General features: G+C 32.5%; 1 protein-coding gene and 1 long non-coding RNA gene across 2 annotated transcripts in view; one reads left to right on the forward strand and one right to left on the reverse strand.

Moving 5' to 3' along the window:
* LOC123697170 (echinoderm microtubule-associated protein-like 2) overlaps window positions 1–8621 on the reverse strand; it is a 56752-nt gene extending 48131 nt beyond the window's left edge. Inside the window, exon 1 of the mRNA XM_045643588.1 lies at window positions 8362–8621. The gene's annotated coding sequence lies outside the window, so the exon portion shown is untranslated. The remainder of the gene's footprint in view (window positions 1–8361) is intronic.
* A 390-nt stretch (window positions 8622–9011) lies between these two features.
* Window positions 9012–19285, forward strand: LOC123697171. Its single transcript, XR_006752200.1, has 4 exons — window positions 9012–9346; window positions 9431–9534; window positions 14876–14946; window positions 19099–19285. It is a non-coding gene; the product is annotated as an uncharacterized LOC123697171 (long non-coding RNA).
* The last annotated feature ends 5348 nt before the right edge of the window (window positions 19286–24633 follow it).

A 24633-nucleotide genomic window follows, 5' to 3' on the forward strand; every position in this document is an offset into this window, starting at 1 on the left:
TTAGTTATAGGTATTAGGTACCGCACCTACTTGAATACAGATATGCACGCATATTCAAATACAACCATTGAGAAGTCATGTAAAGATTGGAATGAAATAAATGAAAATATGGAAATGTGGCGTAGAATCGTAATTTATAATTTCATTTACATATTTATATCTACTTTTCGTGAGGCATACCATCCTTCCAACAGAAGTTTCAAGCATCAGATCAATGATTTTCTGTTACAATTTTTGCAATATCATAAATTACACATAAGTTCTGATATGCAGCCTCACGTTCCAATCTACTTGCTTACCTCAGCGGAAATACATGATTACTAGGTCACAGCACACAGCAACTCACAAGTTACAATACTGTCATTGTTTAGTATGAAAGTTTATGCTTACGATTCGCGAAAAATTAGTTCGCGTTCTTAAAAACGATTTGATGTGCACTTTTGTAATATACACACCGGCACAATTAGAGGAACGGAGGATAATAACGCATATATTTGACGAAAATGTAATTAGATACAAAATAACAAGTTTCCAAGATCATATTGTTGGGGGGTGGCATTCGGGATTTAACCCTTCTTTTTATCAAGTCCCAGACATGCTCTATCGGATTCATATTGGGGGAATTTGCTGGCCACTGCATCAGCGGTATACCTACGTGGCTCAGATATGCCTGTACCGATTGTGCACTATGAGCACGAGCATTATATTGCATTAGAATAAAGTCGTCGCCAATAAATGGGGCAAATGGTACAACATGTTCTTCTAAAATGTCTCTGATGTATCGATCTGCTGTCATGGTCCTGTGACTATCACTAACTCCGTGCGAGCTCCCAAACATATCCCTCCCCAAACCATAATCGAGCCGCCACCATAAGCCACTGAGTGTTCAAAATTAGACTGTATGTGGAGTTCTCCTTTGCGTTTCCATATTCGCTGTCTTCCATCGATCCATTTTAAAAGAACTCTGCACTCATCAGTAAAGAGAACCTGCTGCCATTCGTTCAAATCCCAGACGATGTTCTCGCGCATCGGTTTCTGTTCCGCTAATTGTGCCGGTGTGTGTAGTTATTGTTAAATATCTAACTACTGTATTGTTAGAAACAATTTTATAGAAATAGCTGTGGCCCGCGGTTTTATTCTAACAAGACTACGAACAAGAACTTATTTGTTTTATCATTGACAATACTTTTCGCTTGTTCTACAACTTACATACTACACATATAAGATAGACATGACTTTCACGTTTCTAACATCATAGGTATGTTTATGTTAGTATTCGTTTACGAGTTTTTGTCATCACTTAAATACTATGGAAAGATTACGGGTTCGAACCCCGTTGATGATAGGAAAACACAGACACATATACAGTATCAGTCTAGCAAGTTACAGAAGACCATAAAAAATCGATTAGTAAAATGGTAAAAAAGTATCTCTCATACCTCCTAATTCCTATATGGTTACACGGCGCCTTACATGAACATTGCCAATATAATACAATTGTATATAATGCATACCTACATACATAAATTAAGCTCATTGTATAATAATGCGTGTATCATTATAATTACTCGGTAGAAGCCTACATTACAACGCCCACTATAGCCAAAAACAAGTGTTGGATATAGGGTTGGTAGGAATTTTATTTATTTATAAATATTTATTATTTTACTAGCTTTTTTAGAACTGTTTAGTTTTCGGAGCATTCGAGAGGTGTTGTTCGTCCCGTGAAGATATTTATAATATTTAAAAATGTAAAAAACATGTCAGTCAAGCAGGAGTGGCAATTTTTAGAAACAAATTTGATTACAAGAAAAATGATATAATATGATGGCAATAACATCATAAATAGTTTGGGAAACTAATTCTGAGAAATACAATAATAAAACAAAACTATTCAAACGTATTGCGGCGAAATAAAACTTCTAATATATGGCGATATGTGATAAGATAAAACATAAAGTAAAATATGCATGTACCTATTATTAAATATTTTTCAATGTTAGTCTATTTATCTTTGCAAATTGTAAACTACATACAATGAATTTACATTTTTTTAAATTATAATACGTTTATATAGTTAGTTGTATTGATTGATAAAAAGGCAGATAGCTTTTACAAGGTCGTTGCGATAAAAAGTATATTTTTTATCTTATATTACACAATTTCTGGATTTTATAGTCATATTTTTTTGTTATGAATATTTTTTAGATAAATTTTTTTTAGGTTTCGCTTTCCACTGATCCGCGATCAAATTACGTAGCTCTGTAATGGTAAAATTTATAATAAAAAATACTTCAACGTACCTATACCAACACTACAAAAATCGCGAGGAATTTCTGGGAATTTAGACCGTCTATTATGATATGATTCATGTGCAAATTTAAATACAAAAAATATATTTCCTCAAAATAAAATTGATACACATTTAAATAATAATATGTAAATATTAACAATTAAAGTATCTTTATGGCAACCCTATGTCGAGATGGCAATGTAGGCAGTAGCGTCGGCGCGGGCGCAGTGCATTGAGCTATGCGGAATTTAAAAAAAAACATGGCGCCTAGGTCCTTACACGGGACATTATCCATTATATTGTAATGACTGTTTTTGCGACTGAACATTATTTTAGTATCATGTTATGGTACAAGGTTAGGACATAAAAAACTTTAGGTAGTAATCATGTACCTATTATAAATATGAACCCGCTATTGCTTTAATACGATAACATGAATATAATTATAATTAACTAGCTGTTCCCCGCCGTTTCTGTTGGTCTTAGCGTGATGATATATAACCTATATCGCCTTCCTCGATAAATGGGCTATCTATTACCGTAAGAGTTTTTCAAATCGGACTATACCTAGTAGTTCCTGAGATAAGCGCGTTCAAGCAAACAAATTCTTCAGCTTTTTAATATGTATTAATATTAGTATAGATAATTTTTAAGTAGGTATAATTGTATAAGTACTTGCTATGCTAATGTAAGTATGTATATTGATACATATACTAGCATTTAATAGGTTATCTATTTAATATATAAAACAGGAAATGCTCAGAAACTGTTAAATATTAACCAAATAAGTTTATCAGTTAAGACTTAAGATATAGAGAGATAATTTTGGTGTCTCAACCTGAAACTGTGTTAATAACCGTCTGTTTGTATCGTTGTGTTTTTGAGAGCATGAATTCTTTAACATTTAAGTTTATTTTATTAGGTGGGTACTTACTTATGCAATTAAGTTCGTCACGTTTTCTTCTAATATCCTACTTCCTAAGTTTGTGAGGATGTGTGGGTGTGTTTGTTACTCTTTCACGCAAATATTACTGAACCGATTACAATGAAATTTAGCACACCTATAAATAGTGGGTAACTTGGATTAATACATAGGATAGCTTTCATCCCGAAAATCCCACAGGAACGGGAACTATGCGAGTTTTTCTTTGAAAACGCGGGCGAAGACGCGGGCGGAAATCTAGTAGTTAGTACATATATACAGTATTTAAAATAGAATGCGGTAAAAAATTTGGCAAAGGTCGATGAAAAATTAATTTAAAAACTGTTTTGAAAACTTGCTTTTGTGCGTTTTTTCTTGTATTAAAATTTTTGTTTTTTTTTGATGACTTTAAAATTAACATAAATTCCATATTTTAAATAGTTACCTACTCTTTGATTTTTCTGTATATTTTTTAAACATCTCACTCTTGGCCAATTTTCGTGTGTGAAGAACTAGTTACTACTAGACCATCTAAATAGTATTGAATAAAAACGCCTTATCTCAAATTGCGATCGTTCACAGCATTGTATGCAGATGAAAATGAAAGTGTGAATGGCGCGAGAATCGAACCGGCAACTCGCAAGTGTTGCAAGTGCCCTTTCTACCTTGGGGCACAGGTGATTAACATTTTAGCACTCATTTGTAGGTTACAAAAGTTCGATCTAGATCAAGTCATAAATTGTATGACAAATTTTTTTGCAGTTGCTTTCTATATCGTTTGTACGGAACTCCGTGTACGGAACCCTTAGTTTCGCGAGTCCATACTCCATAGTACAATGTACAATCCATACTAATATTATAAATGCGAAAGTAACTCTGTCTGTCTGTCTGTCTGTCTGTTACTCAATCACGCCTTAACTACTAAACCAATTTGCATGAAATTTCGTATAGAGATATTTTGATACCCGAGAAAGGTCTAGGATAGGTTTTATCCCGGAAATCCTACGGGAACGGGTTTTTCTTTGAAAACGCGGGCGAAGCCGCGGGCGGAAAGCTAGTATAGTTATAAAATAGAAACATTCAAATATAAACATGCAAAAAATATGCTAATTTTCGTAGTTGTTTACAATTATTAAAGGTAATTATTTTACTACTAGGTAAGTAAAATAAATTCTGTTGTTATTATGAACCGAAAATAACTATCTTTACTTTTTTATTTTTTATTTTTTAAATGAAATTAACTATATCAAGAATATTTTAATGACGATAATAATTGACCTGCTTGTTACATTTTATGGTTTTTTTAAAGTCAAAGGTGAAGCTTTAAAAACAGCAAATTTAAATGATATATACTTCGCCATATTGTATTCCTGTCAGAATTATCAATTGATAAGCGTTATCAGGATACTGATAACGTGAAACTGTTTACGCAAAAAATTAGGTTATTATAGTTAGTTGGTCTATTTTTAGGGTATATAAACAAAACAGAAGTACCCTTGTAATATTTTTATTACACGTTAAACGTATCTCAATGGGTCTAGCCTTATTTATTCTAATCGCACATCGGATTTTATTTTTTTTAGTCACCATTTTTTAAATTATTATTTGCAAAATCCAGAATATCTTCAAAACCGCTTCTGTTTGTGAATTTAAAGTTTAAACTTAACGTTTTAACTTTTTATTGCATTGATCAAAGTCAAACTGCGATTTCGATTTGGATAATTCTTATTTCTTATGTATTTTAACTTTTTGGCAGTAGATAGCTAATGCTAGGCTATCTTCATTTAATTGAGATATATTTAAATTTAATTTAGAAATCTTCGAATTAGATATTATCACCCTTTTAATTTTCCTTATTTCCCAGCGTTTCCCACACGGGTATAGAATTATTGTAAACAGAAACTAATCGATATCGTTATCTTATCTAACCAATACACGAGTATTCGGAGTGTAAATTAAAGATGACGTCATTTCCTTGAATAATTAAAATTCTAAATTTAAATCGATGTATTGATGAACATACCTAGTTATCAGAATGATAATTGTTGCTGTAATGATATACAAAAGTATTGCCCACATATTGTGTAAAAATAAATATTTATTACGTTATTGTAGCTTTTAATATAATTTTAATTAGGTACATTACTTAATGTTTATCTTTATGTAATGTATATTGTCCGTATTATATATTAATTTACTTTACATAAAATTCAAAAGAAAGAATTAGAAATACCGTTAACAGTTTATGTAAATTTTCTTCGAAAATGTAAAATAGAATTTATACAATGACTATAAATCGTATACTATTTGTAGGTATAATATTATACTTTTTCCATGTAACGTGATGTAACACTTATTTGTATATCTTAACTAGCGGTCCGCCCCGGCTTCGCCCGTGGTACATGTTTACGTTTTCTCTCCATAAGAACCATCCTCGTACTTCAAGGAATATAATAAAAAAAGAATTATCGAAATCGGTTCAGCCGTTCTCGAGTTATGCGCTTACCAACACATTTTGCGATTCATTTTTATACTAAAGATATGACTAAATTAGAGAGGTGTGGGAAAATTATATGAACCGCGGGCTAGAACTAGTAGAGGTAACATTCCACAAGAAAATTGGTCAAGAGGTGCATCTAAACATACTTTCACTGAGATTAACCTCGTGATTACGGGTCAGTGACCTCTGTCTCGTTATATGTGATTTTTTAGTCTGTTTTACTTCTAGTTTATGGCGTTATGGTTATGGTTCCATTGTTTAATGTATTCTGAATACTGTATGGTGTATTGTGTTGATCTCAGAGTGGAAATTTCACGTCTAGAGCACATATTACTGGCGAATATTTAATGCTTTTTCAATCACAAATCATTGTAAAACTGCTTTAATTTTACAGACACCAGGTAGTTGAGTGTGTTTTGTAGGTTATTGCAAAATAAAAGCAGTTACTAAGTTACATTTATTACAGTGGAAAACTCGTCATAATTGGTATGTTCGTATTATTATACAGCAGTCTAAAAAAATAGGTAAAAATATCGACAGAAACGAGTTCGGCTCATCATAGATTTTAAACAAACAAGGATTAGTAACAAGTAATTTATTTTATAAAGCCTTTTATATATACAGTAGGATTCCATTACATAACTTTAATAACTATAAATGTCCTCTCTACGGTTATTCACGGCTTGTCCTCATGCGAGCGGTTAGCCTAGGATACCTGCGCAGAGGTCACCGCCCCGCAAGGCTTTAACAAACCGCATTTTTGCATGATTTACTTTAAAATTGGTTTAAAATATGTGTGATGTGAACAATTTGTACAATGTAGCTTCTATATGCAAGAGTTCTACACAATTATTAATAATATTTTTCGTACCTAATACCTACCTAGGTTTTCTTAAATTTTACGAAGTAGGTAGGTAGGTAGATACTAGATAAAATGAGGAAAGATTGTAGGTATATAGATATTAGATACGTGTTGAAGGTTAAATTTAATTAGTCGAGTATATTTTTTTATTAAATGACTGGAATTGGAAGTATTTTTTAATTCCAAAACTTTTCAGCAAGCGTCATCACTGGGTTTCTTTAGTTAACTGCCGCACGTATTATAGGTTTTTTGTTCCCAGGGGAGGGGGGAGGAGGAGGGGGGGACCCTCCCCCCAAAAGGGGAAAGTTAGGAAACCAATAGTTTTGGAGAAAAATCAATTTTCCTATTCTAACCTCAAAATGTATGGAATTGGTGTAAAATCATTTTAACTAAGCATTAGTGATTAGACGATAATAACAAAAAAATTACGATACATAAATAAAATACAAACAACTACCTAGGTACGTAGTTTTTTTATTTGAGTGGGAATCGCCCTAAAGTCGCTTCTGGTGGCAGTTCAAGAATTAACCTAACACGCTCGTCGCTTCGCTCCTCGCTACCTAGGTATTTGGATATTAAAAATAAAAGTTTAATAGTTTTTTAACCTACGTAGATTTATTTTTTGTTTGAGTGGGAATCGCCCTAAAGTCGCTTCTGGCACTCGCCGGCCGCTGCCGGCCGTTTAATTAAAAATTAATAACTAAAAAACTACAAGTTTCCTAACAATAATATTTTGGAATTACAATCTTACATTACCTAGCTAACTAACAATATAAATATTTCCAACAAATTCGTGCGGCAGTTAACTAAAGCCAACCCGTCATCGTCATCACGTCCGCGTCGGTATACAGTCAAAAATTAAAATATCTTCATTTTATTTTCATATAATATCATATAGGTACCTGGGTATGACTTCATTAAAAATTACAACAACTAGGTAGGTAGGTAGTTAGGTAGTTAATTAATAATAATTATTATCAGAATTTTTGCATATCAATTACTCGAACTTCCTCGTACCTGTCCTGTACATATGAGTAGAATTATCAATTAGTGATAAAAATATTGAATTTACATTTTTAAAACACCAACAAATAAGTGTCGCCGTCATCTGGTTAAATCTGCTATTTGACTGAATGACTAGCGCGTTCATGGAATGACGACATTCAAAAACCTTTGTAGGTACCTACCTACATGCTAGATAGTTCTAACATTGGTTGATTTGTATGGCTCTTACCATTGATCAAGGTAAGAACCAATATTTTTCTGTTGTATTTTAGAACTTAGGCCTACTAGGTACTAGGTAGGTAGGTACAGTATGTAAATTTATGTTCAGAACCTAGGCCTATCGGCTAGCTTAGAATAACTGTAGCGAATACTATCTACATTTACAAAATTTGCATAGGTAGCTAATTAGTAGTTTATGTAGGTACGAAGCAAATAAAACATCTTGACAATGTAAATACGTAGGTACCTATAAGATTTACAAATATTATCAGGTTTTGTCGACGCCATGTGACGTCAGGCAGATGATGCTGATGGCCTTGATGTCTTGCTTTCCGATACAATATTATGTTTCCAATCAATTGATGACGTGGATTAATATGTTTCATTATTGTTTATTCTATTGTGAATTCAAAATAGGTTGTTGTGACGCAAAATTCAAATTTAAAGCGACCGTTGGTAACGTAAATTTTCAAATTCGATCCTGTTATTTGAATTTAATTAGGTACCGATGTTTTGATTTTAGTTCATTATTGTGTTCATTTTAATCTAAACTAACTTACCAGAAAATACAGAAAATCCAAGTTTCAGTTCCGTTTACGTATTGCTTGCGATTTTACCATGAAAATCGCGAGAAAACTGTTAAATTACACTTATAGTATACACCCTTGATTCATGCACTATAATTCACAAATCACATACATGCACTTTGTCCTTTCATCATTCAAAATATCTATACGTTTTACGTAAAGAGTTTTGAATGCTATTGCAATAAACGTACACAACCACCTTCGCTAGCGATTAGAACGACACTGGCGACAGTTGAAAGAATTAACCGCGGCAGTATTGGGAAACTCGTCAACCTGTCGACTTGCGTAAGGTCAACATAAACATTTTGCAAACTTATCTTTACGATGTTTAATGTTTATTGCTGTCAAAATAATTAGATTACGGTATTAATTATTATTGTCACATACAGGCCTTTGTATATAACGATTGTAATTTTAAAAAAAGGAACGTGAGTAGAGCCGGTCCGCTCAAATTTAAAATTCATTTTTTTTTTTTTTTTACTTTTTTATACGGCCATCAATAATAAAAAAAATATTAAATAATATTTTAATAATTACTATTGATATTATATTGTAATGGTAATGGTGTTTCATAAAATATAACACTTTTTATAATGTATTTTTTAAACATTTTATATTAAGATAAATGCTAGCATTTTTTTTTCAGTCTAGTGACTAGTACTTTGCTCAGTGGCCAGTGCTCACAACATACCGGTCGCGCCGCGGTATAAACAACTTACTGGAGTTCCTGGTTCGAATTTCGGAGAGCAATCCTTTTAAAGATTTCTGGGTGTAGGTACGTAGGTTTTAAATGAGTCAATTTTATTTGACTATTTTAAAAAGTTGAGCACTTTACATGTAGATTAGTGTGATTACTAAATGCCAACGTTCTGTAGTGAGTGGGAAAGAAAACCTTGAATAAACATGAATGTAATATGAAAAGGACTTTATAGAACGCGAGATAATTTCGCTTAGTAAGGTATGTCCTACCTATGTCCTATATGTTGAAATAATATTATTATAAATGTGAAAGTCTGTCGGATTGTTTGTTTCGCTTTCGCAGCTTATGGAGGTAGATAAAAAGATAACACTTGAGGAAATGAAAGAGGGTATCAAAATTTTTATGGAAAACAACAAGCATATGGAGAAAAAGAACAGGGGCCTTGGGTAAGTTCTCTCATTTAATTTGAACATGTTATTATTTAATACCTATGTCATTTGCGCCATGGTTTTAGATTATTATCAATTCTTTTTTAAGTTATCTAATGAAAAATGTTCTGCAGTGGTGAAGCAGGCCCTCCGCCCTCTATATTACTATACTCTTTGTAGCAGGGCATAATTAGTAGTATCATAATATTATGTGTATTTCTACATGTTATGAAAATTATATTATACTAAGGTTCTCAGTCCTAATCTGTGGTCCTAATGACATTCATGAAACTAGCTTCTTGGTTCTTTGTGCTTGTTGTTTTTACAGCTCGCATCACAAAAACAGTACTCGAAACTTTTTACACCAGTTTTTATACAAAACTCACTTTCATTGTAAACTGGAACTAATGTTTGACGTAATAAAAAAATCCGCATTGGCAAGTCGCTAATTTGTGGTCAAAGCTGATTCATTACTTTTTTTGCTAGATACGATTCGCTTGCAATTTCAATTAATGTATTTTTAAGTTTATTATGATGAAAATGAAAAATGTTGTTTATTATAACATCTTAGTTTGGTTCTTAGGATTTATGTTGGGGATAAAATTATATCAGATTCGAGCCAAATAGTTAGTAATTTTTATGCAAATAAGTTTTAGATGTAATTTAAATAATATTAAAAATAATAATTAACTAATGACTGTTTTGCCGACGTCTAAACAGTGTCCTAAACTTGAAAAGAGCCCAATTTTTTTGACTAAAAACAGGAAGAACAGGTAGTTACTGAGGCAAGTGACCCTTTTCACCTTATTATAATAATGTACCTGTTAGAATAGCATCTTAGTGGTACAGTCAGGAAGTTGGTTCGATGTTTTGCTTGTTTTTATTATCTCTTAACCAGTATTGCAGGAATTGAAAAAAATATTACAGATTTATTATCTGTGGTTTCTGCTTACGTAATAACTGTTTAGTAGGTAATCTGTGCTAATACTGTAAAATAATAATAACGTTGTATGTACGTCTTACATACACATAGAACTCTAGACTTTTCTTATCATCTTTACCTATATTTCTAAATTAAAATATATCGATAGGTCATTCTAGCATCACGTGCTGAACAACATGTGTACCAACACATGTCGATCGAACACATGACATGAGATGGCATCTGCTGTAGCCAGTAGTGCAGTTTTTTAGAGCTCACCTGTAATACCCCTATAAGGGCACTGCGGTTTCACACAGGTTGATTTTTGTTAGATTAATTATCATTAATTGCACGACGATGCGAAGCATCAGAGAGTGCTTTACGATCGAAAAATTTTTTTCGCCTCATTTTTGCAGCTATTCTTATTATTATAGCCTTGTTAGTTCACGGAATCAAGATATTTTGCATGTACTATTGTCGAGATAATTTAAGGGAGATTAATCCCATACTTTTTTATCTACTTACAATTTAAACTTTAAATGAATTTCATGCGAAAAGTTAGAGCAAATAGACAAAATTATTTTAGTTCTGTGTAGGGAACAATGTAGTTAGACCACTCTTAATAATAAAAAAAAAAAAATGTGTGCGTGTACTAGTGTACACACGTAAGAAGTGGAACTTCTTTATGACCTTATTTGAAAAAAAAAATACTATATACAACTTTACAGATATACGTCGCATCACGCGTGGGAGGGATAAGAAAAAGATGGCGCGTAACGGAAAATGTCAAAGTAACGAAAAAATGTTACACTAATTTTTTTTCCAACCCCAATAAAGAAGTTTCACTTCAAAAAGACACTCTTTATTTACTAAATATGGGAGACGGATTATACCATGATAACAAATGAAATCTTTTTTATTGATTTATAAATCGCAATGGTACTTATGTACCTACTTACAGAAGGCAAAACCACCCCGTATAAAACAACAAGATAGCTATCGCATTCATTCACCTTAAAACAGGATGCGACAAAAAATGAGAAAGACGCGCGCCGACGGGTTCACCATGAATGCAAAAAGACAAGAATTTGCCCATGTATGAAATAAGGCTTTATGCAAGGTGGATAGCATTTCCTATTGTTCAAATTATTTATATTGTCGGGCAGAGTAAAGTATGTATACGAAATTGTGTTAACGCGAGGTATTTCAACGCGAGGCAAGATTGGAGGTGAGGTGTGCGGGGCCGTTCGCGTGACACGCGCTCCTCGCGCTCCTCGCGTCGTTTGTTTTTCGTAACGTTAGCGCTATGCCACAGTGTAAAATACTTATATCAAAAGTAAATTGTGATCAATTTTTATTATGTAAGCAATGTAAAAGTGTTTGTGTCAGATTGTAAATATAAAAGTAAATAAAGAAATCATTTACAACTTTATAAACTGAGATAAGTAGGTACTAGGAATTTATTAATTAGCACAACATAATTATGGAAGTACTTGGTGTAACTAATAAATATTACTTGCTGCTACCAGTAGAAGCTTAGAGTATTATATTAGAATAGTATAGAGCGCGTGTATTACAATATAACTACAATACTACAACAATCTACAAAAATGGTCTGATATTATTTCTTCGTAAAATTATAAAAAAAAAAGTTTTATTGAAAAATATAAATATCGCTAATTTCTGAACATTTTCACTCATAACATTTTTATTTATAGTTCTATGACAAAAAGTTACTGGACCAAAATTGTAGAAAATTTAATTTGCAACAAATAATGTTGACAATTTTTTTTTATCAGATTAATAGTTTAAGAGATATATCATAAAAACCATATTAAGCGCTATTTTTAAGATGGCGGCCGTGGGACAAGGGTGGCGACCCCACAAACTTGGTGATAGCTTCACACTAACCCCCCCTACACATCAAAAAAATAAAATGCGTCCTCCTAAAAAACGCAACCCCAAATGTAACTTTTCAATGAACTATAATAACAATGATTATGAACTAACTATTATCATCTATTATACAGTAAAAGTTCCTTATTCGCGCTTCCTTTATTCGCGTTTTCACTATTCGGGAATTAAAAAAATGCGACCCAATTTCTATATTCGCGACTAAAAATTTTTTTATTCGCGGATTTAATAAGTACATACATAATAATAAAATTATTCCAATAGGTATCTAACACAATATCCTTGTCAAATGGACTAATAAGAAAGTAAAATAGATCTTATTACAAGTTAGCCTAAAGTACATAATATTATGTTGTTAATTAATGATATCGCCGAGGCCTTTGACCCAAGCCGCCTTTGTCGCAAGCCGCCTTTGCCGCGATTGATGTTTTTGAGAATGTAAATAAACAGAATGGAAGCAACCTTATAACTCAATAAATAAAGTATATTTTTAAATGTAGTTCCGTTTATAGTAAAAGCCGCTTTGCGTGTTTTATAGGTTTCGTCTTTCACATTCGTTACAAAAATAATTGTGATCGAGTAACGTCTACTGCACTCTTCCTAGTTTATAAATTTATAATGTCAACTAAAAAAAATGAGACACGAAAAAAATCTCAATCGTCACCTAGGAACGTATAACGTAGAACCTATAATCCCATATAATAATTACCATTCCGTATTCACGGTTTCTGTATTCGAGGCATATATTTTATGGAACATATACCCCGCCAATAAGGAACTTTTACTGTAGTGATTAATAATTATTATTAGTCAATAATCATTATTATTTGACTATTATCAATTATTTTTTAACAAATAATCATTATTGTTTTTTTCCTTAAAATAAACAACTGTAATTAATAATTATACCCCAAAATTATGCAAATAATACACCAATTACGTAATAATAATCCATACTAATATTATAAATGCGAACGTAACTCTGTCTGTCTGTCTGTTACTCAATCACGCCTAAACTACTGAACCAATTTGCATGAAATTTGGTATAGAGATATTTTGATACCCGAGAAAAGGCATAGGCTACCTTTTATTGCGAAATATGTACCACGGGCGAAGCCGGGGCGGACCACTAGTATTATATATATAAAACAAATTATTATAAACTAAACTCTTATTTCACAGTAACGCAGCTTTTATCGTTTTGAAATAAAAGCATACGAGGTGAAACTTTATGACCAACTGATATTTTTATTCTGTGGCATCAAGTAACTACGTTTTTATCATATTACTCAATTTACATACTAGTTCTCTTTTCCTGTCCTTTTTTGTGATACTGACACTGCTTTCTTCCGAATTTTGTTTGTTTTGTTACCCATTTTCAATAATTTATCTTTACTCAAAACTTAAAATCGAGCGGAGATAATTTGACACAGGTCCTACGTTAGCAAGCGCCTGATCAGGACTGGCGGGGTAGCGGGCAGCGCGGTTTGTAAAGAAAACGCTGGGCAACGTTAAGTTCTGAGATATAATATGTATTTAATAATTACAGGGCTTCAGTAGAAAACCAAAATTTAGCACGTTTTCTGCAGTACATCAAAATACATATCCTTATATAAAAATTATTTCCAAAATCAGAAATTTCATTAATAAATAATTCGTTTTCGATCTTTATTTTAGCCTATTTTTATGATTTTATATGATCGAACAAAATACACGTGGTTGTGTAACAAATTAGCACACTTTTTAGGAAATATCTTGAAGTGTATTGATTATTTTTTCTAGAAGCGTCATATAATTGCAAATACATGAAAAATTTGATCTTGCAAACCAATTTTACTCCGCTTCGCTGAAAGGACTCCCCTTAAAAATTTTACTACTTATATAGTTATGTACTTCTATTTACATACTTTTTACGATAAACAAGATAATACAAGACTGTTTACTTATTCCTTTTCGATATGGAAAGTAAATTGTTGTAAGTTTATAAATGAACTTTTATTTATGCTCAAAGAAAAGTGTACCTACAACGGTTTATACTTTATTTATTAGCTAACAAGCGGTCCGCCCCGGCTTCGCCCGTGGTACATAATATATACGTTTTAGAACCATCCTCGTACTTCAAGGAATACCAATTAAAAAAAAAATTATCGAAATCGGTTCAGCCGTTCACACGTGATGCCGTGACAACGCGAAACGGGTTTCATTTTTATAAATATAGGTAGATTAATCAAGAATAATTTTAATTCCTTACATTTGTAATTTTATTTGATAAATGAGCGTAATTTATATATTTATCCACACCACAATAATTCATCAACATTGCTTATACACATATTATGTGCCTAATAAGTAGAAATGAAAAAATACGTAGAAGCTATGACGTAAATTTCAATTTCCCATCTAAAATTTCCTTTAAAATGCTACAAACATTTCACAAAATAAGGCCTTGGCCAGGGAAATGAGTACTGCGATTGTACTATTATTAGGTAGGTACATAACTCAAATCGAAATCCATTGTTTCAGCCACTGCTTCAATAGTTGGACAATTGATCGGATTTCCTAGCGTTTTAGTAACACGATTCCAAGGTCTTGTGGTAAGAATGAGTCAGTGCTTCTAAAACTTATCTAATTTCTAATTAATAGAAGAACTGCAATAAGGCGGGATTCGATACTGCGTTCTTCGCTTTAGCGTGCCGATTTCTTTGACGATATTCGACATCGGCCACATCAACATTAACATTAAAAGTGTGTATTTATTACCTAATTTAACATTTTATGCAGTACTAGCTTTTCACCCGCGGTTTCGCCCGCGCAGTTAAAGAAAAACCCGCATAGTTCCCGTTCGCGTGGGATTTCCGGGATAAAACCTAGCCTATGTCCCGGGGTAAAAAGTATCCTATATCCTTTCTCGGGTATCAAAATATCTCTACACCAAATTTCATGCAAATTGGTTCAGTAGTTAAGGCGTGATTGAGTAACAGACAGACAGAGTTAAGTACTTTCGCATTTATAATATTAGGTATAGTATGGATTTTGTCAATACGTTTAACGAATAGATAACATAGGTATTTTAAAACATAGGTTCCAATTTTGGTACCTATGTGTTTCAAAACATAAAACTACCATATAAATTAAAATAAAATAAACTTTGTACACTTTGAAAAGCGCTGGTTCATAACAAAAGCAGATACTTACGATAATAGAGTAGGTAATGGATACAGTGTGACAATCACGACTTACGTATGCTAATATTTGTTCTTGAAAGTGTTGCAATTCTTAAGAAAACATCTAGATAATTTTACATAGATTATCTTTCAGTATAAGTTGTATTTCTTTTGTTCTCTTCTGTTCTGTTTAATTTATGAAACGCTTGTAAGTTCTAGATGGTTTCAATTTCAGATTGTAACACATATTTTGTGTATCTATGTTAATAATAAATTAGTTTATTCTACACAAACATGCAAACGAAATTGATAGTTTTCACCATTTTTAAATCTTCATATAATTTATTCAAAAAACATTTAAGTGCATTAAAAACGTAAGCATATTATCATAAATAAATCATCATCAATCAATCAATCATCATCATCATCATCAATACATATAATAAAATTCTAGAAAAGCGGTGTCTGTACAATGAAAATATGGAAAAAAAAATTAGCAGGTGTTATTACTAAATCGATCCCAAACCCAAAACTGTAGTTAAAAAAATTTTTGTCTGTTTGTCTGTTTGTCTGTTTGTCTGTTTGTCTGTATGTTCGTGCACGCTAATCTCAGAAACGGCTTATCCGATTTAGATGCGGTTTTCACTAATATATTGGAGTAATCTTCATTTAACATTTAGTGTTTATTTCATGTCAATCGGTTCGTAAACAAAAAAGTTATGACCATTTAAGTATTCACGGCGAACATTTGCTAAGGCATTCTATTTATTGTACACTGTACAGTGTACGATATAAGTTATCTGTTACAGTTATTCCTATAAATGTCCAGGTGATCATATCGAAAGTCCCCAAGGGTGGGGGGGAGTGGTCAAATTAGAATTATGCTTTTTTCTAGGTAAATTTTATACATAAAATGTCCTTTAAATTATGTCGATTGTCGTATTATATTTTTAACTCCCGACGCAAAAAGATGGGTGATGAGTGTTTGACAACTATATGTGTATAATACATGTTTGTGCTACCGTAGCTCGCTAACAGGTAATCCGAATTTGATTCGGTTTTTTTTTGTTAGGCAGCATATTTTCAGACGCTGGTTCTTAGATAAAGTGTACTTATCAAAATAGGTTCATCCATTTATTATATCTAGGTATATAGGTATAATAAGTCAAATTTTATCAAAATCGGTTCATCCATTTATTTGATATAGGTATAAAAGTGGTAATAAAAAAATGAATTTTGTTAAATATACTCAAGTGACATATCAAATGAAAGGGCATGACGTGTAAAGTATAATTAGACATATTTAATCAAAATCGGTTCATCCATTTATTATACCTATATATGGGTAAAAGTGGGAATGAAAAAAACGAATATTGTCAAATATGAAAGTGCATAACGGGTGAAGTACAGTTAGTTATATTTTTATCCAATTCGGTTAATCCATTTATTAGATTACAGCGGTAAAAGTGGAAATGAACAATAATCGAATGTGGTCAAATAATATACTCAAGCGGGGCATATGAAAGTGCAAAGTGTGAATTACAATTAGTCATATTTTATCGAAATCGGTTCATCCGTTTATTACATTTAGGGCACTTTAGAGTTTAGGGGCGACAGTGGGTATAAATAAACCAAATGGAACATCAAACGACAGGATATGACGTGTACAATGTACATATAGGTACAATTACGTATAGATATGGTTTACATCAAAATCGGTTCTGCCATTTACTAGGGGTGGAAAGGAAAGGGTTAAAAATCTGTGAAAGAAGAGGAGATATGGGAGCGAGAGGATAGCCACACCCTGGAAATTTTGAACTCTACTCAAAGCCACATAGGCCTGGCCCTTGGAATTTTTTTTTCCTAAATATACCACTTCTTTTGCCACTGTGGTCCATTACAATTTGGGCACGGTTACGGCCCAAATCAATATGATGTAGGAATGTAATATGGAGGTACATTTGATAGTTCGGTCTCGCTCACTTGAAAATATTACATGAAAATAAGAAACAGAAGTTTAAAAATTTAAAAATTAAAAAAAAATTCCAAAGCAACGAAGATAAAGGAATAAATCATTTTTCAAACTTCCCGACGATCTTAAAAATTAAGTACCATTCTAAAAAAAATATTTATAGAGGTATATATGATATTATATTATGATAATGTTGGCATGGCAGCCCCGACGACTTTGTTTTTTTATAAATATTTAAAATGGTATTTATTTTTAAAGATCGTCGGGAAGTTTGTGAAATTATTTATTCCTTTTTCTATGCACTTTTCTTCGTTGCGTTGGGTTTTTTTTTTAATTTAATTTTTATTGCACGGTCTAAACGGTTTAGTTACTACAGGCGTGAGACAGGAAAGATATGATTTGGATTTGGTGCTGGATTTGATAAGAACTGAGTATCGATTAAGCTGATCAGTTGCTGCACGATACATTGTTAATAACATCCATACAAGGAAGGAAGAAATTTGCTCGCCTCCCCTCTGGTGCTTAAAAATAATATGACATAATGTAAAAGAAATACATAGAAAATTAAGAAGGCATTTATTTTTTTTATTTTTTAGCACAGTTCGGTAATAAATTTTACTATCAGTTCTTTTAATTATTTATGGTAGTACGTGTTTACTCAATAATTAAGTTAATTAGTAACTACTATGCAGTCACTATTCCACGCGGACGAAGTCGCGGGCACAGCTAGTAAATAAATATATTAACAAAATTGTGTTAATTTTGATGAAATGAATATTCAAATCGATAATTTAAACTCAATTTAAATTAGATAACCAAAATCATGACATGTCTGCATAGTGCATACCAATAAAAAAAGTACTTTCTACAATATTGAAAGTGAAAAACTATCGATGCTTCTAACATATTAATGACTCATTAATATTTATGACAGTAAATCACACCATTTATAAAAATTACTCACTGATTAATCGTGTGCAAATATTTCTAGTCAGATATTCAGATAAAAAGTGTTATAAAGAATTATTATTAAAAACTCCTCTTACTTTCACAATAAGTATAAGTCCGATTTGCATTAAATTTGTTTATTTATACCTACTTATATAGAGCTGAAGTGTTGGTTTGTTTGAACGCGCTAATCTCAGGTACTACTTGGTCTGATTTGAAAAATTATTTCGGTGTTAGATAGCCCATTTAATGAGGAATGCTAGGCTATATAATATCATAATGTCCAACAGGAGCGGAGCACTGCGGGTAAAACTGCGGGACAAAGCTAGTTCGTTATATACCTATTAACTAGTGATATCTATCTACATATCACTAGCTAATAGCTATATTTTAATACGACGTTTTATGAAATCAACAATAATTATAAAATATTTCGACTAATATAACTCTGCACATTGATAACCATCTAATTTTTTACTAAGCTTCGAATCCAATAAAAGAGAAAATATAGATATAACTTTTTTTTTATTTTTTTTATTGGGAAGCGTTTGACTACAATCTCGAATGATGTTAAGCTGAGATGTGGTCTAAGATGGTATGGTCTAATACATAATAAAAAATACTTTTGATATGACTTGATTTGACCAATGACTTTTTTACAGGTTTCATCGACTGCACTACAGTCAACAGTCAACACACTCAGCGGCTCTAGCATATCTATGTTTATCCGTTGAATACCTTACTTCCGAAATCCCCCTTCTGGGCTTTTTTTCTTTTATAGTATGTACTGCTATTATATTAATTGTAAGTATAGTGGAAGGTATAAAAATAGCTTGAAAGTTATAAATGATTGACAAATAAACAGTAAGGACACACCTGAAGTATATTTTGTTGAACAGGGTACGTCATGCGTGAACTTTTATTGAAGGTGAATGTAATATCAACTTGTTTTCATTCTTAACTATTCGGATTTTTAAGAATATAATCAAGAAATTAACCAAGGTATTAAATCATAAATGATCGACATTTTTTTTTATCCACAGATTCAAGTATTAAGGTAAAATATAATTTTTAAGGAAATAATTAAAAGTAACGATGAAGATACTTTAGATACCGAAGCAGTATGTACCAATAAAGGATAGATATAATAAAAAATACACAGTTACCTTAATAAGTTTATAGTATAGTACACAGTGGACCACAATCCCATAAACTAATTCGATCAATCAAAGCAACGTTAACCTTTCTATTATATTGTTAACTTTCCATCCGTTGTGCAGAGCCTACGGCGGATTGCCGACGGCTTAAATTGGCAAGATGTAATGCGAATTTTAGTGGTTAACATACCTACTACTCAAATGGGAACCACGCATTTTGTTTGACAATGCGTCTGCAATAAGTAAGGTGAATATAAATTAAACAACAGTAATAAATAGCCTATATGTAGGTTCCTTTTTTGACATCTTTATCAATGCTTTATTTGACAGGTTAGCAACTACAATCGTCGTAGTTGCTAACCTGTAACCTGTAACCTGTAACTCGGGCAAGTAGTAACTAGGTACTTATTAATTAAATCAACGTAGATTTGACAAAATCAGGTACCGAATGTGTGAACATTCACTAACTAGTTATCAAATAGATCGCTCACTTGCTTACCTTGACTACAATTAGCTGTGAACTATATTATAGGTACTAGCTTTCTCCCGTGACTTCACACGCGTGTAATTCATGTAATTACATTGCTGTCTCAATATGCTGATCGTCGCGGATAGGCCCCGTCATTGAAGCGGTGCGGTGGACGGAACACTGGGGTTTTGGTTAGTAGGAATCCGACATGATATGGGTATCTATGCAAATTGTCCGTATTTAAGCAAAAAGGAACCAACCAGCAAATACGCACTTCTGAGATATCAAAGGATTTACAAAAACATTTGCAGCTCTGTTAGATGAAGTAAAATTAATATTTATTTTATTTAAATTCATTGATAAATTACTTATTTAAGTATGTGTATATAAATTTGTTCTGAATACTCTTAAACTTTTTAGATAATTAAGAAAATGTGCATGTGGTTCCTTTTAACATTTATCAATTGATAGGTTTTCTCTTATACAAAAAAGAACCACAACCCAGGGATTTAATGATATAAATGAAACTATGTATTTATAATATCGTAATAAAGCTTTAATTAAAAAGATATATAAAATAATACATATAGAGGACGTTTATTCGAGGTTATCATCAAATTGGATTTCGAAATCCACCATGTCTGGTCCATCTATGTGGTCTTCTATTGCATCATCACTAATAAGATTGTTATTAAAACTCTGTGCATATTGTGGAATGAGATGTAATATGGCCTGAATATCGCTTGAAGGTGAAGAAAGCTTCTGCACAGGCATCGACGTATAAGGTTCTTCGTTATCTTCTGTAATAAAAAGAAAAAAGCTTTAAATCAAAACAATAAAGCCGCGTGGCTTTTATACGTAGATATATGGCGACAGCAAAATATTATTAGTTCTTATAAAGCCGTGTCCCTACTAGACGACTAAGTATGTTGTAGGTACATGCGCCATGTACAAAAAACTGGCTAAGTGCGAGTCGGACTCGCGCAACGAAGAGTTCCGTACCATTATCTATAAAAACGGCAAAAAAATCACAGTTTATTGTATGGGAGCCTCTTAAATATTTATTTTATTCCGTTTTTTTAGTATTTGTTGTTACAGCGGCATCAGAAATATATCATCTATGAAAATTTTGACTGTCTAACTATCACAGTTTATGAGACAGAGGGACAGACAGACAGACGGACAGCGGAGTCTTAGTAATAGGGTTTCGTTTTACCTTTTGGGTACGTAATCCTAGAAATCACACGCAACAGTGACCAAACCTAGCAAAAAATTAAATAAACTTGTTAAAATTTTCAATTTCGCGGGCTAGGGCCTTGTTCCGGTCAAAACAGTGGCAGCGCGACTTTTAAAATCAAACAAATAATTAAATGCACTGAATGTACTGTACTGAATCTGAATCTAAACGTATTTTACCAAAATAGTAGGTAGGTACCTAGATCATCGACAGTTGTTTTTAAAACAGGGTTTAGTAGTTTCATCTCACAATGACAGATGAATCGTAACAAAATGACTCTTAATAATTCGACTCGCCTTCGTGAACAACAACAGTGTCGTTATAATACGTAAATCCACACAGGATTCCTCTTGTACTTACTAATTAATGAACTATCTTTTTAAAATCACTCCACAATCGCGAATGAATCAAAAGTGGATAAAGCGTACATACCTGCATCTCATAGATTCAATAAGTACATAAATGCATTAAATAAAACTACTTACCCGTTGTATCTTCATTATATTATCTTCGGTGTTCGTCTCCAATGCTTTTCTTACCAATTGCTTCCTTATTTATTTATTACTAAACATTTTCACGTTTAATTTTAAAGGTAATTAACAAAAACAATAGTACTTACTTCGCGGAGAAAAAAAACGGCCGTCACGTATTCGAAATACTTCGCTGAATGTCACCTATATTGACAGATGTTCGACGTTTTACTTTAAAAATTGGAGTTTTGCACTTTGAGCTATTTAATGGGTACCATTCACAGGCGCACCCATCCGCTGGATTTGTAGCTGGCGACAAGTCCGCGGACAAATCTGCATGTGTATGTGTAGTTGTGCGCGGCTCGCGGCACGGCGCGGCGCTCGCCGTCTGGAGACGGATTGTGATAGACGTGTAGTGTGTGGGCAATGACGGATTTGTCCACGGATTGGTACGGCTCGGGGCTCGGCTCGCGGTGCGTGTAGTGAATGCCGGGCTTAAGACGTAATGAATTACGTTGTTTGAAGATGAGAAGCATTCTGCATTGTGCACAAGTCAAGGCATTTGGTACCGTATAGCGATGATGGGTTTCAGGATATTTACAATATTTATTTATGCATGATAGAACCGAATGCTTGTGGTTTTATTTTGCAATAAAAAATTACAATTAAATTATGAATTTATTTTACGCATAACCATACCACAGAAACCTGGTTCCATTTTGTGTATTAAAAATAATTGTTATTAATAGAAATATGTGTAATGTATAATGGTACCAAGTATGTGCGGATCTGTTTTGTATAAAATGACATGATAGTAATATCGTTTATTTGTTTGAACAAAGCAGTTCCGTGGTGCTGTGGTTCGGTTTTGCTTCATATGTATTATTCGTTGTTGCTGGTGGTTCCTTTCTGCTTTTAGTATACCTTGTTTCCAATGTAAAAATCATGTGGTTCTTGTTTGTATAAGAATTTAGACCACTTTTTAATGAGTATTCTTCAAGAAACCAAAAAAAGCAAATTTGTCGAGTGGTTCCATTTTGCATAAATACGGACAATTTATCATCAAAATTAACACCGCAATTTTGGCTTTTAAAATGAACGTTACAAATACACAGATATCATACATTTTATTAAAATATCTGTAATTTTGACGTGATATTGACCCATAATCACAGAGAATATAATACTAATACCTCTTATCTGTATATTCTATTGTAGGTACCTATCAAAGCCCACGATCTAGCACAATCTGTGCCAAATATGACCATCCAATAACGGTGCCCATACAGAGCGTGGCCTTTGTCCAATTGTGGGACCCACCGACCTCTGTGATTCATATACCTTTGTATGGATGTAAAACATGGTAAGTTTTTATGTGGATTGTTGAGAGATGAAAGACATTATGGCATATGACTGTGTTAACAATGTCAATAAACATACGACATAAAGATAAAATTACTTTTGATGTAAAAAAAAAGAAATTGTGATTTAATTTGAAATTTCTAAGTGTTTGTTTATGCATAAAGTCAACATCCATACTAAATGTAAATACTAATACATATTATAAATGCGAAAGTAACTCTGTCTGTCTATCTGTTACTCAATCACGCCTTAACTACTGAACCAATTTGCATGAAATTTGGTATAGAGATATTTTGCTACCCGAGAATGGACATAGGATAGGTTTTATCCCGGAAATCCCACGGGAACGGGAACTATGAGGGTTATTCTTTGACTGCACGGGCCATGCTGCGGGTGGAAAGCTAGTAAAGTACCTACTTAAATGAGCAAAAGTTGTGATAGCTGACAACATCGACTTAACACGTTTAGATTTCAATTTTTGCAAAAAAATTGTATTATTAGGTAAATAAAGTCGTATAAGATAGTAAGAAAACTCTATATAATTACTATCTAGCTATGTTAAAACTTAAAATTAAACCAACATTTATATTCATTTATGTAAATCGTTTGGTAGCTAAATAGGTAATTGATCGGTTTGAATAGCATTAAATCTTTAATAGGATGAAAGTTTTTGAAACTTAATTCAACGACCTTGTATAATTAAATTTTTTAATAAAGATGGAAAAAGAAATGTTAGTCACTATACTAGTGTTAAGATTAGATCCATATATATGTGCATTTAGATCAAACGAGCGAATGCTCATTTTAATAGAATAGAATAGAATAGATAATAGATAATAGTGTAAACAGGCGTAGAGCATTCTTTCGTTGTTCTTAGTGCGTTCGAAAAGATTCTATGCAATACTGAACAACACTGAATACAAGTGTTCGTTTACACTGAAAGATCACAAAATAATGCTCTTGCTCTAGGCTCTAGCTCTACGTTCGTTTGGTCTAAATGCACCGCACCATTAGAAGAAATAGCTGTTACTTCGACATTTTAAAACACAATTTTATGTATTTTTGTATGTACTATGGGCATAATATGCCAATTTTAAAGTAGAACAATAAGCCCGTTTAACGCACAATCTCTCTTACATCATATTAATAAAACTGATAGTTTACACTTTACAATGATTAACTTGCCTTTCAATTTAAACGCGGAATCGGAATCAACATATAATGTAACTTTAGAATTGTAATATAATCTAGAGAGAGTATTTTTGACGAACGGATGAGTGTGAAAGTAATATAGTTACGTTTGTGGGATGAGATGGTTTCACTTTTTCTTTGTGAACTTAATGTAGTGCAGCCAGCAGCCCCGTTCTTTAGTGGGTATGGGGTTTTTGTGTGGTTGGTTTTATTTACAGGCAAGTTGGTGATGTCTTCTATGTATGCGATCCAATATTACTTACTCTGTGGATTCAACTATGAATAGGAACGTACGCAATCAAAACATAAGA

This window comes from Colias croceus, chromosome 14, assembly GCF_905220415.1.
Source record: "Colias croceus chromosome 14, ilColCroc2.1".
Taxonomy (NCBI): Eukaryota; Metazoa; Arthropoda; class Insecta; order Lepidoptera; family Pieridae; genus Colias; species Colias croceus.